At 39.4% G+C, this 14330-nt stretch overlaps 1 pseudogene; it reads left to right on the forward strand.

Moving 5' to 3' along the window:
- LOC138174072 (heat shock protein HSP 90-beta-like) overlaps positions 1 to 14330 on the forward strand; it is a 123059-nt pseudogene that overhangs the window by 34360 nt on the left and 74369 nt on the right.

A 14330-nucleotide genomic window follows, 5' to 3' on the forward strand; every position in this document is an offset into this window, starting at 1 on the left:
TACATATGTGAATGTGTATATATATATATATATATGTGTGTGTGTGTGTGTGTGTAATGTAATGCCAAGCAAAGGCAACTTCCCAAGGTTCAAAATACAAGCATAAGTGCTCTCCATTTTATTCAGTGACAAATTAAGAACAGAGAAGATCAAAATATGACATCATTCAAAATACAGCATTTACTAAGTGTGATTAAATAATCTCCAAGTACTACCTGAGTTAATCAAGTACTACCCCACCCCAGGACATTACATTCATTTAATCAATTACAAAGTCCCTCTTCTAAATACTATTCCACCCCTAGGCTGTACATTCATTTAGTCCAACACAAAGCCCCTCTTCTCAAGAGGAGATTAGTTTCTAATCATAAGTAAAGTACATTCATTTGTTCAATCACAGAACACAAAAAGGTCAAAAGTTCCCCACCCTTGGATCACAATTGAATCTACCCCAGAGTTACAACAAGTTTAAGCACAGCACTTAATACCCAAATGGAGGTCTTTTCTTCCTCTTGACAGGAGGCAAGTTCTCAGCAATCTTTGTTCCTGGGGAGACAAAGCTTAGCAAGGCCACAAGATACATTGCCAGTCTCTTCATTAATTCATTCTTTGTCTGCAGAATAGTCCTAGGATGCCTGAAAACATTAGCAAAACCCCCTTCCAGGATTTCTGTAAACATACAACAAGAAAATCCTTCTTCAGGGCTTCTGAACCAACAGCAAGGTCCCAAGACTTCTGCAACAACAGCACTCTCCTTCACTAGTGGACAGAATTCACTCTCTGTCTGCAGAACAGTTTCAAGAGCTCTGAACCAACAGCAAGGTTACCAAACCTCTGCAACAACAGGACTGTCTTTCACCAGTGGACAAATCTGGCAAAACAACATCAAAACAGACAAAGTACCAGCATAACAGCCATGTCTCCTCAGTCCTTGTCAGCTCTGGGTGGCAGCTCTCAAAGTCCTGGGCAATTCAAAGTGGCCCTCAGCAATCCTCTCAATCTCTCTTTGCCTCCAAGGTGCGGCTTCCAAAAAGTTCTTCTGCCTCTCTCTTGTGTCTCTCCAAATCTACGTCACCAGCTCCTCCCAGTTCAGCCCTCTCTTTTCATGTCAACAAGTCCATCCCACAAGTGGAATTAACAAGCTCTGGGTTTTAACACAATCAATTTGAAAACCAAGCCAATACAGGGGAATCTTTAAATGCCATTACTATTACAATATGTTTACAGGTATACATAGATAGAGGGCACAGGACCAATTTAAGAGGAAGGGATGATACTTAAAAGGTGAAATCAAGAGGTGAGAGAGGAATATAATGAGAGGAGATGGGGAGAGACAGAATGGGATAAACTATCTCATATAGAAGAGGCAAGGGAAAATGGTCACAATGGAGGGGAAGTACAGGAAGGCAAAAGGGAATGGGTCAATCTTATTCTCATTGAATTTGACTTAGGGAGGGAATGACATACACACTAAATAGGGTATCTCACCCTACAGGAGAGTAGGGGGGAAGGACATGACACAGGGGAAGATGGAAGGGAGGGCAGTCTGGGGGGAGAGAAGTTAGAAGCACCCACTTCTGAAAAGGGACAGGATCAAAGTAGAGAACAGAGCAAGTGGGAGGTGGGATAGGAGGGAGGGAAATATAATCAGTCTTTTATAATATATCTATGTTATTTTTTTGCATGAGCCACACATGTACAACCTATACTGAACTGCTTATCTTCCCAGTAAGGGTGCGTGACTAGGGAGGAAGGGAATGAATCTGGAATTCAAAGTTTTAAAATCAAATATTCAAATATATATATATATTACTATTTTACATATAATTGGGAAATAAGATATACAAGCACTGGGGCATAGATATCCACCATGCCCTACCAGAAAAGTCGAAAGGGGTATAGGAGAAAATATGGGAGAGAGCAGATTGGAGGAGTGGATATCCTTTGGAACTGCTATTTTGGGGTGGTGGGTAGGGGAAAAATGGGGAGAAAATTTGTAACTCAAAATCTGGCAGAAATGAATGATGTAAATCAGAAGTTAATAAAGCATTTGGAAAAGAAAAGAAAAAAAAACCTTCATAACCAGGTTCCTTCCTACCTTTCCAATCTTCTTATACCATGTACTTTATGGTCCAGCAGTGTACTCTGTCTCTCCACTAGGCATTTTCACTGGTTGTCCCCCATCTTTGCAATGCTCTCCTTTTTCTCTTCCACCTCCTGGTTCCTTTGGCTGATTCATGGTTCAGCTTCAAGCCCACCTTCTACAAGAAACCTTTCCCACTCCCTCTCAATGCCTTCCCTCTGAGATTACCTTCTATTTAAATTGAATCAATCTTATATACACATAGTTATTTATATGCTGTCTCCTTCAATGAATGTGAGCTCCTTAGGGGCAAGGAATGAGTTCTGACTTGTTTATCTCCCCAGTGCTTTGCATACTGTCTTACATATATTAAGAAATTAATAAATGTTTGTTGATGGACTGACTCCTTACTTATCTCTAAGATCAAGTTGTTAATTTTCAGCCATGTCTAACTTTTCATGACCCCATTTGGGGTTTTCTTGGTGAAGATATTGGAATGGTTTGCCATTTCCTTTTCCAACTCATTTTACAGATGAAGAAACTGAGGCAAACAGGGTTAAATATTTTGCCCAGGATCACATAGCTGTTAATGTCTGAGGCCAGATTTAAACTCAGGTCATCCTGACTCTCCAGGCCCAGTGCTCTACTCACTGCACCACCAAGTTGCCCTATCTAGGATCAAGTATACAGTCTTATTTTTGGTATTTAAAACCCTTCCCAGTCTGACTTGAGGCAATATTTCTAGGCTTATCATTATATATTACTGCTGATTTACTCATTGCATGGTTCAGCTGAAATGACCTTAGTGTCCTCCCACACCTGGAATGTACTTCTTCATTACCTTCATGTCTTAGAATCCCTACTTTCCTTTAGGGCTCAGCTCAAGTACCACATTTAATGCAAAGCCTTTCCTGATCTCCCCACTTCCTAGTGTCTCCCTAACCAAGTACCTTGCACTTATTTTGAATATGTTTATATAATCTGTGGTAAACTAGGCAGGTAGTCTGAATGGTCAGTCTCCCACTTAGCCAATAGAGCTACTGAGAATGCTCATTAAATTTGCTCCCCCTCCCTTCTTTGGAGGGTGTGGCTTTCTTTCTACTTTCTTCATTTTCCATCCTCCAGAGAGTAGTTTTACTTTCATAACCAGTCTTGCCAAGGAGGGCAGGAGCTGTTTGAAACTGAATGTAAATGTCTCTGAACTTTGCCGGCTGGAGCCTGGGCATTTTTTTTATCTTCTTTTTTAGGGGTCATCTCCAAGTTGATTTTCTTTTATCCTCAAATGTCTGGTACTCTCAATTGAGCTTTGTAGTGCAAACTTCCTGTCAATTTGTACTCACAGAATCTACATTGCTTTTACAGACCTCAGTACTTCAAATTGGCTCCACTTCAAGTTTTATCCTCTACATGGCCTAACCTCACTGCCAGTAAACAGAATTGACACTGATTTGGCCGTTCAGAGTTTAATACATTGTCACATGCATGCTGAGAAACACTTAAAATAATGACATTTACAGAAATGGACTTTTAAAAAGTAACCACAGCTGTCCCCTGAAAAAGAGGGGAAGAGAGGTAGGAACAGCCTCCAAATGGAAATTGTAAAGCAATGGTTGGGAGCAGGTTAAATGAAAAGTATAAAAGGGGCATAAATCTCAGTCCCTACCAGGAAAGGACAAGGGAGAGGTCTTTAAGGCAGTCTAGTCTCATCTAAAGCCTATTTATGCATCTTGAATGTGGACTGCCTGGCTCTGGAATTCTGTCTCGGGCTCCTCAGTGCATGTCCCTGATATATGGAAGTGGTGATCCAGGACAGCACTCATCTCAACCCACAGTGGCGAAGTTACACATATAAACTCTGACTGGAACTTGGTTCTGGTTCAAACCTTTGCTATTATCCATGGTCCTAGTCTTTAATGCTCTCTGTATCTCCTTTGGTTGGCATGGCTTCCACTTCTCTTGCCCTCATGACCCACTTCAAGGTCAATATCCAAAAAACCCTGGATTGTTTACCCTAAGTAAAAATCCTAAGTCCTGTTACATCTTAAAGGATGCTAGGGAAATGGGGAATACCTGCTAGCAGGTAACCTTATCCTTATCACATCTTGCCTTTTGACAGAGCTACACACACACACACACACACACACACACACACACACACACACTGTCTCCATTAATAAAATATAAGCTCCTTGAGAACCGAGTTATATTTAATTTTTTTTCTTTATATCTGTGGCACCTTGTACAGGGATTGCTCTATTAGGTGGTGAAATTTCCTGTTGATGGAAGTATATGAGTAGAGAGAGACCAAATGACCTTTTTATAGAGATGCTAACTCACTGCATAGAGAAAGGTTAGATTAGATAAATTAAATTAGATATTAAAGGGGCGGCCAGGTAGCACAGTGAGTAAGAGTACTGGCCCCAAAGTCGGGATGACCTGGGATCGAATCTGGGCTCAGACACTTAGCACCCACCCAGAAACACCTGGCTGTGTAACCTTGAGCAACTTAACCCCAATTGCTTTAAAAAAATTAGATATTAAATTATTAATTAATTGAATGAAGATACTCAGGAATAAGCTCATAACAACTGTCCATGATGAACACATACCTCACAAAAATTAGATATTAAAGTTCCTTCCAAATATGAGTCAGAAATTCTATGATTTTTATATATTAAGAGTATGTTTTTTTTGCTCTTGTTTCAAGCTCCTCAAGGTACTCAGACTTTGGAGCCATTGGACTCATCACTTCCCTGAACTAGTCTTCTTAGCTGCAAGCACTCAAGGTGATGAGAAGGTGGAGACTTTTGCTTTCCACGCAGCAATTGCCTAGCTTATGTCCTTGATTTTCAACACCTTTTATTTCAATAAAGGAATCTTCCTTTGAGAGATCATTTCCAATTCCTCTGATGCCCTGGACAAGATCCACTATGAGAGTCTGATAGATGCTTCCAAATTGGACAGTGGTAAAGAGCTAAAGTTTGACATCATCCCCAATCCTCAGGAGTGTACTTTGGCTTTTGGGGACACTGGCACTGGCATGACAAAAGCTGATTTAATCAGTGACTTGGGAACCATTACCAAGTCTGGCACCAAGGCTTTCATGGAGGCTTTGCATGCTAGAGCAGACATCTCCATGATTGCTCAGTTTGGTGTGGGTTTCTCTTCTGCTTGCTGGTGGCAGAGAAGGTAGTTGTCATCACCAGGCACAATGATAATGAATGGCATGCTTGGGAGTCTTCTGCTGGTGGCTCCTTCATAGTCTATGCTGACCATTGTAAGCCTATTGGCAGGGGCACCATGGTGATCTTACATCTGAAAGACCAGACAGAGTATCTGGAAGAGAGGAGGGTCAAGAAGGTTGTAAAGAAGCACTCACAGTCCATTGGCTATCCTATCACATTTTATTTGGAGAAAGAACAAGAGAAGGAAATCAGTAATGATAATATGTAGGAAGTCAAAGAGCCAGCTAAAGATGAGAAGCAATCCATGATTGAAGATGTAGGATCTGATGAAGAAAATGAAGGCAAAGACAAGAAGAACACCAAGAAGATCAAGGAGAAATACATTGATCAGAAAGAACCGAACAAGATGAAACCCATATGGACACATAACCGTAATGACATCAGCCAAGAGGAGTATGGCAAGTTTTATAAGAGCCTCACCAATGATTGGAAAGATCAGTTGGCAGTAAAGCGCTTCTTTGTGGAAGGTCAGCTGGAATTCAGAATTCTGCTCTTCTTCCCCTGCCAGGCTCCCTTTGACCTCTTTGAAAACAAAAAGAAGAACATTAAGCTGTATGTGAGGTATGTGTTCATCATGGACAGTTGTGATGAGCTCATTCCTGAGTATCTCAATTTTATCCAAGGTGTGGTGGCCTCTGAAGGTCTGCCCCTCAACATTTTCAGAGAGATGCTGCAGGGGAGAAAGATCTTGAAGGCCATCCATAAGAACATTGTGAAGAAGCGTCTCTTCCCTGAACTGTCAGAAGACTAAGAGAATTTTTAAAATTTCCATGAGGCCTTTTTGAAAAACCCAAAGCTTGGAATCTATGAGGACTCAATCAGCAGGCGCCATCTATCTGAACTGTTACATTATCACATGTCTCAGTCAGGAGATAAGATGACTTCCTTCTCTGAATATGGGTCTAGAATGAAGAAACCCAGAAATGGATCTACTATATCACTTGTGAGAGCAAATAACATGTGAACAATTCTACTTTTGTGGAATGGGTACAGAAACATGGTTTTGAAGTAGTATGCATGACAGAGTCCATTGATGAGTACTGCATACAGCAGCCTAGAGAGGAGATGGTTCCTTCCCTCTCATCAGAAGCCTTCAAGCAGAAGCTGGAAGACCATTTGTGCAGTATGTTGTAGAAAGGAGTCCTTCAACTAGATGTTTATTGAGGACCATTCTAATTTGCAGTTCTGTGATCCTATATATCAGAGGCCAGATTGAATCCACACACATTTTTGGGCTTTTTGCCATAGCAGGACTCTGCTGTCAGATAGGGGAGCTTCGTCCCAATCGCTGGGGTTTTCTCAGTTGCCAAAGGTATTAGTTGGGTGCCCTCTCTGAAGCCTCCACTCACTCTGGCAAGCTGGTCACACACCCCGGGACCTCCAGCCTAGACAGCAATCCAGATCCAATCAGGTTAAAGCAAGAGTCATTACCCCTCAGACTGGTCACTTTGTCCTCCTACAATTTGCAGGCCAGGAGCTGAAGCTGCCACGTGGTGGTGGCTGCATGGCCAGGGCATCTCAGCAGCTTTTCCCTCCAGGGGATAAAGGCTGACCGCACTCCAGAACTACTGCATCCCAAAGTCCACATTGCACTGACCTTTCACTTTGTCCTTAGCATCTATGGGTTGATAATTCTGGAAACCACCACAACTGCTGGTGATCTGAAGTCCCTCTAGCCGGCTGCTTGTCAGGCCACCCTGAGGCTAATACCTCAGGCTTGCTTGGGGCTGGGGTCAACTCCCAGAGTCCTGTGCTGGCCGCTTCCTGCTGGCCTGCTGGGCTATCCTCAGTTTATTTCTCTGTGTCATTTTGTAGGTTCTTTAGCTTCAAAGTTTGTTCAGAGTAACCTTTTACATGAATTGGAGGAGGTGGAAGCCCTCGCCCCCCGCCCCACAGGAACCAGCAACTTTAGAGAAAACAAGATGGATTTTTATAGGGTAAAGATGCAATTACGTAACAGAAATCATGAATATTAAAAGGCAGGAGGGATTTATTAAGGGATTAGGTAATGGAGGAGGGGTCCCTTCTATTGTTTGGTGGTTAAACATTCTGGTCATTCTGCCCTCCAACTGACTAGCTATTGTGGTCCTGTCTTGAGCTAGATGGATGATGTGATTGTGATTGAATACAATAACACACCTGTTTTGTGGGAATGAGTCTAGTGTCAGTGACCAGGTAGAGGCAATAGCTAGGTTCCCATCATATGGACATACCTGCTGTTTCTGTGGGAACTAAGAGTTCAGGGACACATCTGTTGTTCCAGTGAGAAGTAAGACATATACAAAGAAGTTAGGACATGGAGGGGTGAGCTAGTTAGATGCATTGGGCTTGCTGTTCAGCAGGGTCAGGCTTATAATGAAGTTTCAATATTGGGGCTGGGGGCAGCTTCATTAGGATCCAATCACATCATGAATTCAAGGTCCTACATTGTCCTCCTCTGGATACTCTCCAGTTGATCAATGTCTTTTTTTAAGCATCAGTGTCCAGAACTGAACATCATACTCCAGGTGAGGTTTGAAAAGAAGAGCATACAATTCAAGCCCCCTATTCCTGGAAGCTATTTCCATCCCAATTCCGCCCAAGAGTGTACTAGCTATTTTTTGACTGCCACATCATATTGGTGACTTATATTGATCGTTTAGTTCATTACTGATCCCAGATTTTTTTCAGAATAATTGTTGTTGATCTGTAACTCTCCTCTTATATTTGTAAGAGTTGATTTTTTTTTTGCAATCAAGTGTAAGACTTTACATTTATTCCTATAGCATTTCATTTTATTAAATTCAGTCTAATACTGGATCCTACTAATATCTTTTTTGATTCTGACCTTATCTATTATGTTTTCTATTCCTTCTAACTTTGTGTCATCTGTAGTTTTGATGAGTGTACCATATATGCCTTTATCTAAGTTGTTGATAAAAATGTAAATGATTCCTGCATTACTCCACTAGGGACTTCCTGTCACATTGACACACTGACACATTACTGCTGTTGTTGGAGTCTGTTCATCTAACCAGTTCTAGATTCATTTGATTGTATTATCATTTAATCTACACCTCCCCACCTTCTTCACAAGACTAATTTGAGATACTTTATCAAGAGCTTCACTGAAATCTATTTTTTCATTATTTCCTTTGAAATTCTTGATTTTTTGTGCCTCCTTGTGAATTTTGTTAATTTTTTTTAGTCCTATAAATAATCTTCCGATACTTTGAATAATTTGGCACTGAATAAGTAAATTAATTTAGGTAGTATCATCAATTTTATTATAAACAATTTGTTAGAAATTATAGACAGCCTAGTTGTAAGCAATTCATATTTGTCTAATTATTTAGATCTATTTCCATAAAAAGTGTTCTGTAATTATATTATTGTAACTCTTGGTTGTATCTTGGGAGGTAGTCTCAAGTTGTTTTTTTTCTTTGACAATTATTGTAGTTATTTTAAATTGAATTCCCCTCTTTATCCCTGTATGGTTTTACTAGTGTTTTAAAGAAACTCATGATTTATGTGGATGTATTTTATATCCTGCAACTTTGCTGAAGTTCTAGATTTTCAATGATTCGCAGGGGAATTTATCTAGAATTATCTGTACAAATATCCCATTATAAACTAGTGGCTTTAACAATTAAGAAGTTATTGGTAAACTTGGTGAGAGCAGTTTTAGTCAAATGGTAGAGAACATAACTATATTGTAAGGGCTTGATAAGTGGGTAGGAAAAGAGGAAGTGGAGTCAGTGAGTAGAGTTGACATTTTCTAAGAGTTTGACCATAAACGAAGTGATTAAAAAAATGATACCTTGATGGTATTTTTGATGGTAGTGTTTGGTGAGTTTTTGTTTTATTTTATTAAGATAAAAGATACCTGAATATGATGGTAGGCAGCAGGGAAAGAGCTTGTAGATTTAAGATGAAGGAAGTGTTGTGTGTTTGGGGATGGAGTAAAAGAAAAAGAGACAGTGATCAGAGGGAAAAGCAACTAGGTGAGAGAAGAGGGGATGGGATGAAGGAGAAGGAATGGCCTTGGCAAGGGGAGAAGCCACTAGAGTCATTATGTGATAGAAAAGACCCTAGAAATAATCTAATTTAATTCTCTCAGTTTATAGGTGCAAAAACTGAGACCCTAAAAGATTATGTCATTTACCCAAGGTTGCCTATATAGTAAGGGGCAGAGTTGTGATTCAAGCTGAAGTCTTCTAACCAAAAATCCTCTTTTGTACGGCACAGTGAGATGCACATGACAGAGAGACTTATATGTGTTATAATCTGTATTGTTGATCTAATTACATTATTTTTTCCTCAAAACTTAACTCTCTTTCAAACTTTTCTATTGCTGTTTACAGAACTACCATCCCTACAGTCACCCAAATTTACACCTGTGTCACCCGTATTTAATGAGTTGCTAAATCTTGTTTCTACTTCCACAACATTTCTTGTATCTGTCCTTCTTTTGACTTAGACAATCGTCACCCTTGTTCACCTCCAGTCTATACTAGTTAATAGTTCCCCATATAATTATTTTTGGCTTTTTGGAGGGGGGAGGGCAGGGCATTTGAGGTTAAGTGACTTGCCCAAGGTCACACAGCTAATACGTGTTAAGTGTCTGAAGCTGGATTTGAACTCAGGTCCTCCTAACTCCAGGGCTGGTGCTCTATTCACTGAGCCACCTAGCTGCTCCAAGCTCCCCATATCTTATCTGTTGCCAGAGTTTACTTATTTCAACTTTGCAGCATCTCTCATGTATGCCACCCTCTCCTCTGATACTGCTACTACTTTAGTGCAGGCTCTCCTTACCTCACATCTTGATTATTGTAAGAGTCTGATGGTGGGTCTGCCCACCTTGACTTTCTCCCCAGTCCGATCCATCTTTCCTCCATTCAACCACCAAAATGATTTTCCGAAAGCTCACTTCCTGCCATGTCAACCCCAGACTTAAAAAATTCCTGAGACCCCTTTTTGCCTCCAGGATCGAATACAAAATTCTCTGTTTGACATTCAAAGTCCTCCAATGCCTTGCTCACTTCTACCTCCATACACCTTACATGTACTCTTCAATCTAGTGATGCTGACCTCTCAGGTGTTGTATGAACAAAACACTCCAGCTCTTGGACCTAGGCGTTTTCTCTGACCTTTTTCCATGCCTGGAGTGTTCTCCCTCCTTATCTCAACCTACTGACCTCCCTAGCTTCCTCTGAGTCCCAGCTAAAGTCCCATCTTCTCCTGGAAGCCTTTCCCAGCTGCTCTTAATTCTAGTACCTTCTATCTGTTAATTATTTCCTATTTATCCTATATCTGGCTTGTTTATATCAAATTGTTTGCTTGCTCTCTCACCTGTTAGATTGTGGGTCTCTTGAGGGCAGGGATGGTCTTTTGCCTCTTTTTGTATTCCCGGCTTCTAGCTCAGTAGATAATTAATAAATGTTTATTTACCGACTGACAGACTGAAAGTCTCCTAATTGGTCTCTCTGGGTCATCTCTCCCTATCCTAATCTATTCTCCACACAGCTGGCAAAATAATTTTCCTGAAGTGGAGTTCTGGCCACATCATTCCCTCTACTTAGTCAACTCCAGTTGATTCCTGTTGACTTCAAGATCAAATAGTATTTGATATTAGTCTCATCCTTTTAAAATTCACATTCTTTTATAATGTATATCATAATTAGTACTATTGTGCATATGTATAATTTATAAATCAGTAATTATATATATGTATGTAGGCTACATGCTAATTTTTTTCCTGATACAGAAAGGAAACAAATATTTATTAAGCAATTGCTACATGCTAGACACTATGCTAAGTGCTTTACAAATATTATCTCATTTGATATTCACAGCAACCCTACCTGGGAGGTAGGGGCTTTAATTATCCTCATTTTACAGTTGGGGAGACTGAGGCATAATGAGGTCAAATGACTGACCAAGGTCACAATCTAATAAGTGTCATAGGACAGATTTGAACTCAGGTGTCCCTGATTTGAGGCCTAGTTCTTTATCCACTGAGCAACCTAGCTGCCTTCCCTACCCTCACCTTACTTTGTTTTTATTTGTATTATATATTGCAAATTTTTCTATGAATGGATGAATAAACCATTTATTAAGCATGTACTATGTATAAAGTATTGTAGCAAGTACTAGAGATACAAATAGAAAATTAAGAAACTTCCTGTCTCAAAGCATTCCCATTTTAATGGGAGAGACAACACATGTGGGAGATTTCTGGGGAAAGTCAGATGGAAAAGTCCCATGATCCTTAGGATGCAGGGGCAAAGCAAATGTTAACACCTCTTCTTTAATGTCATTTCTACTGGAAAAAAATCATATGACTTTCAAAATATTGTACTATTTGACAATGCAAAGAACTTTGGTGGTAAGAAATTTCTTTTCTGGGCCTTTAGCAACTATGGCTGTAGCATCTACAAGAGCTACAGGGGATGCTTCTCAGGATGATAGCTGTGGGCAGTAGTCTGGAAGCATTACAGGTACATGTCATTTCTGGTAGTATACAAGCTCCTCGAGGGAGGGGACAATTTCCTTATATTTCCAGTTTGTACTGGAATGCCTGGCACATAGTAAAGAGCTTAAAAAATGCTTACTGATCTCTTTGATTTGTAACAAATCTAGAATTATTTGAAACCACTGAAAAATCAATGCTATCATTCCTCCACCCAAAAGTTATCTGAAGCTCCCACTGTTTACCAGATAAAATATATACTTATCCTGTCAATCAAGATCTTCATACTCTGCCCTCAACCTACCTCATGCTATACTGCTCTTCTCCATGAAGTTCATACTTCAGCCAGTCTGGAGTACCCTTGCATGTTTTGCACACTATGTGTATTTGTGTTTTTGATCAATTTTACTGCTCCTGAAATCCCCTTCTTCCAATCTCTGCTCATTGCATTCTTGTCCATCTTTCAAGACTGAGTTCAGGAGTCACCTCCCCCATTAAGTCTTCCTGAACCCCCACTTGAAAGTGATTTCTTCCTTCTCCTGTTGTACAGTGCCCAATATTCTGCTTCTGAACTTACTAATTTAAATTGTTTTTATCTGTGTATATTATATCTCTCAATATAAACTTCATGCCGGGATCTTTTCTTATTTATCTTGGAATTTCCCATAATTCCTAATATAATAATCTGCATATACAGGTATCTTAATAAATGTTTGTTGAATTGAATGAATAAATTTTACAGCATCCTCAGCTAACAGAAACATTTTAATAACCTAGGCTATGCCCTGATGGCAATAAAAACTACTTGAGCAACAGAGTATATATGAAAGGTCCCTGTATATTTTATGGGTATCATTTATAATAGGCCATGGGAGTTATGCCTGCTTTATAGAGCACCAAACACACTCTAGTTTTTATGCTTAAAGGTATTTCATTTGTCCAATGGGGTTTGTAAACATTTGCTCTTGTATTGTCTGTGCAAACCATCTAAGGTGTTTTATAATGTGCTCTGCATTAAGTTATTAAATTGCATTGCCTGGCAAGTCTGGTCAAAGACAGCGTGCTGTTGTAGAAATTGCATGGACTAAAAATCAGGACACCTGGATTAGAGTATTGCCTCTGTTAGCTTGGGCAAGTCTTTTGCTTCTCTGAAAAGTATCTTCTTAGTATCATACAATGAGGTGACTGAATTAGATCAGAGGTTCCCAAACTTATATGGCCTACCACCCCTTTTAAAAAAAAGTACTCGGCACCCCCTGGAAATCTACTTTCTTTAACCCTTTAACAGTTTTTATAAATTGCTTTATTAAAAAAAAATATATATATATATAATTTTTAAAATAATGCATCTTGAATTTAATAATTTACAGCAAATTTGTGGGGGTTTTCTGCATTGAAATTTTGATGACACAATATTGCATCATATAACCACATAGTATCATATCATAAACAAGTCATTAGACACATATATTCCTGTTGATGCATGCTGGACTTCTTGACAAGGCTCAATATACTTGCTATCAATACTTGCTTGTTAAGACCTGTCAGCATACTTGACCACTGATCAGCTATAACTTGCATTTTGTGTGTTTATTTGGAAAATAACGTAATCATTAAGACTTTAATTCTGTTACACAGCAGATGAAACCTGTACAAATGGTTTTTCAAAATTTTCTTCTCTTCTTTCCTTATACTTCCACTGCCCCCTTATTTTTATTCAACTCCCTCCAATTGGATTCAAGTCAATTACCACCCCCCTCCTCCATGGATCATTCCAGTGCCCTGAGGGAGCAGTATTGCCCCCTGTAGTCATCTCTGGTTAGATGATCTCAAAGGTACCTTCCATCTCAGATGTTCTATGGTCTTTATTTTTACATTCTAAGTTCTAAAGGCACTTTTACCTCTGAAGCCCCCACCAATTCTGATATTCTCGATGAGATATTCCAAGATCCTTACTTTGATGCTTCTTCTATTTGACTCATAGGGTTGCTTTGAGACCTGAAAGAGATACTGCATGTTATTTACTTTGAAAATTAAAAGGCACTTTACAAATATCAATTATTATTAGTGTTATTATTTATCTAAAGATCCTTTTTATCTCTGACATTCTGTATTCTGAGGTCCCCTATAGCTCTTATATCATATGAATTGATGTATCATTGCCTAGTCTACACTTCAGGGCTATATCTTCCTTGCACCACATCTGCCTGGAGACTTCCATTCTATTCTCCAGGAGTCAGAAGTCATAACATATTAATTCCTCAAAGAGATTTCAAGTTCCTTAAAGTCAGTGACTGACTTTTTTTTCAATTGAGACAACATGAATTGAAAGAATGCAAGATTTGGAGTTGGAAGACCTGAATTCACCTGGCATTCTTCTAAATCTTTGCTGTCACAGGAGATAAACCATTCATAGCAGTGTGAAAGTACCTAATACTGCTCTGAAACTTCTCTATTATGTCACCAAATGACCTTTTAAAATTTGATTTTTTTTCCAATTAACAAAATAACACAAATTTTCCTTCTCTCCCTTTCACCTCTCCATTGAAAA

This window comes from Petaurus breviceps, unplaced genomic scaffold, assembly GCF_028583685.1.
Source record: "Petaurus breviceps papuanus isolate PSGF00001 unplaced genomic scaffold, PetGlider_PUasm1.0 685, whole genome shotgun sequence".
NCBI lineage: Eukaryota > Metazoa > Chordata > Mammalia > Diprotodontia > Petauridae > Petaurus > Petaurus breviceps.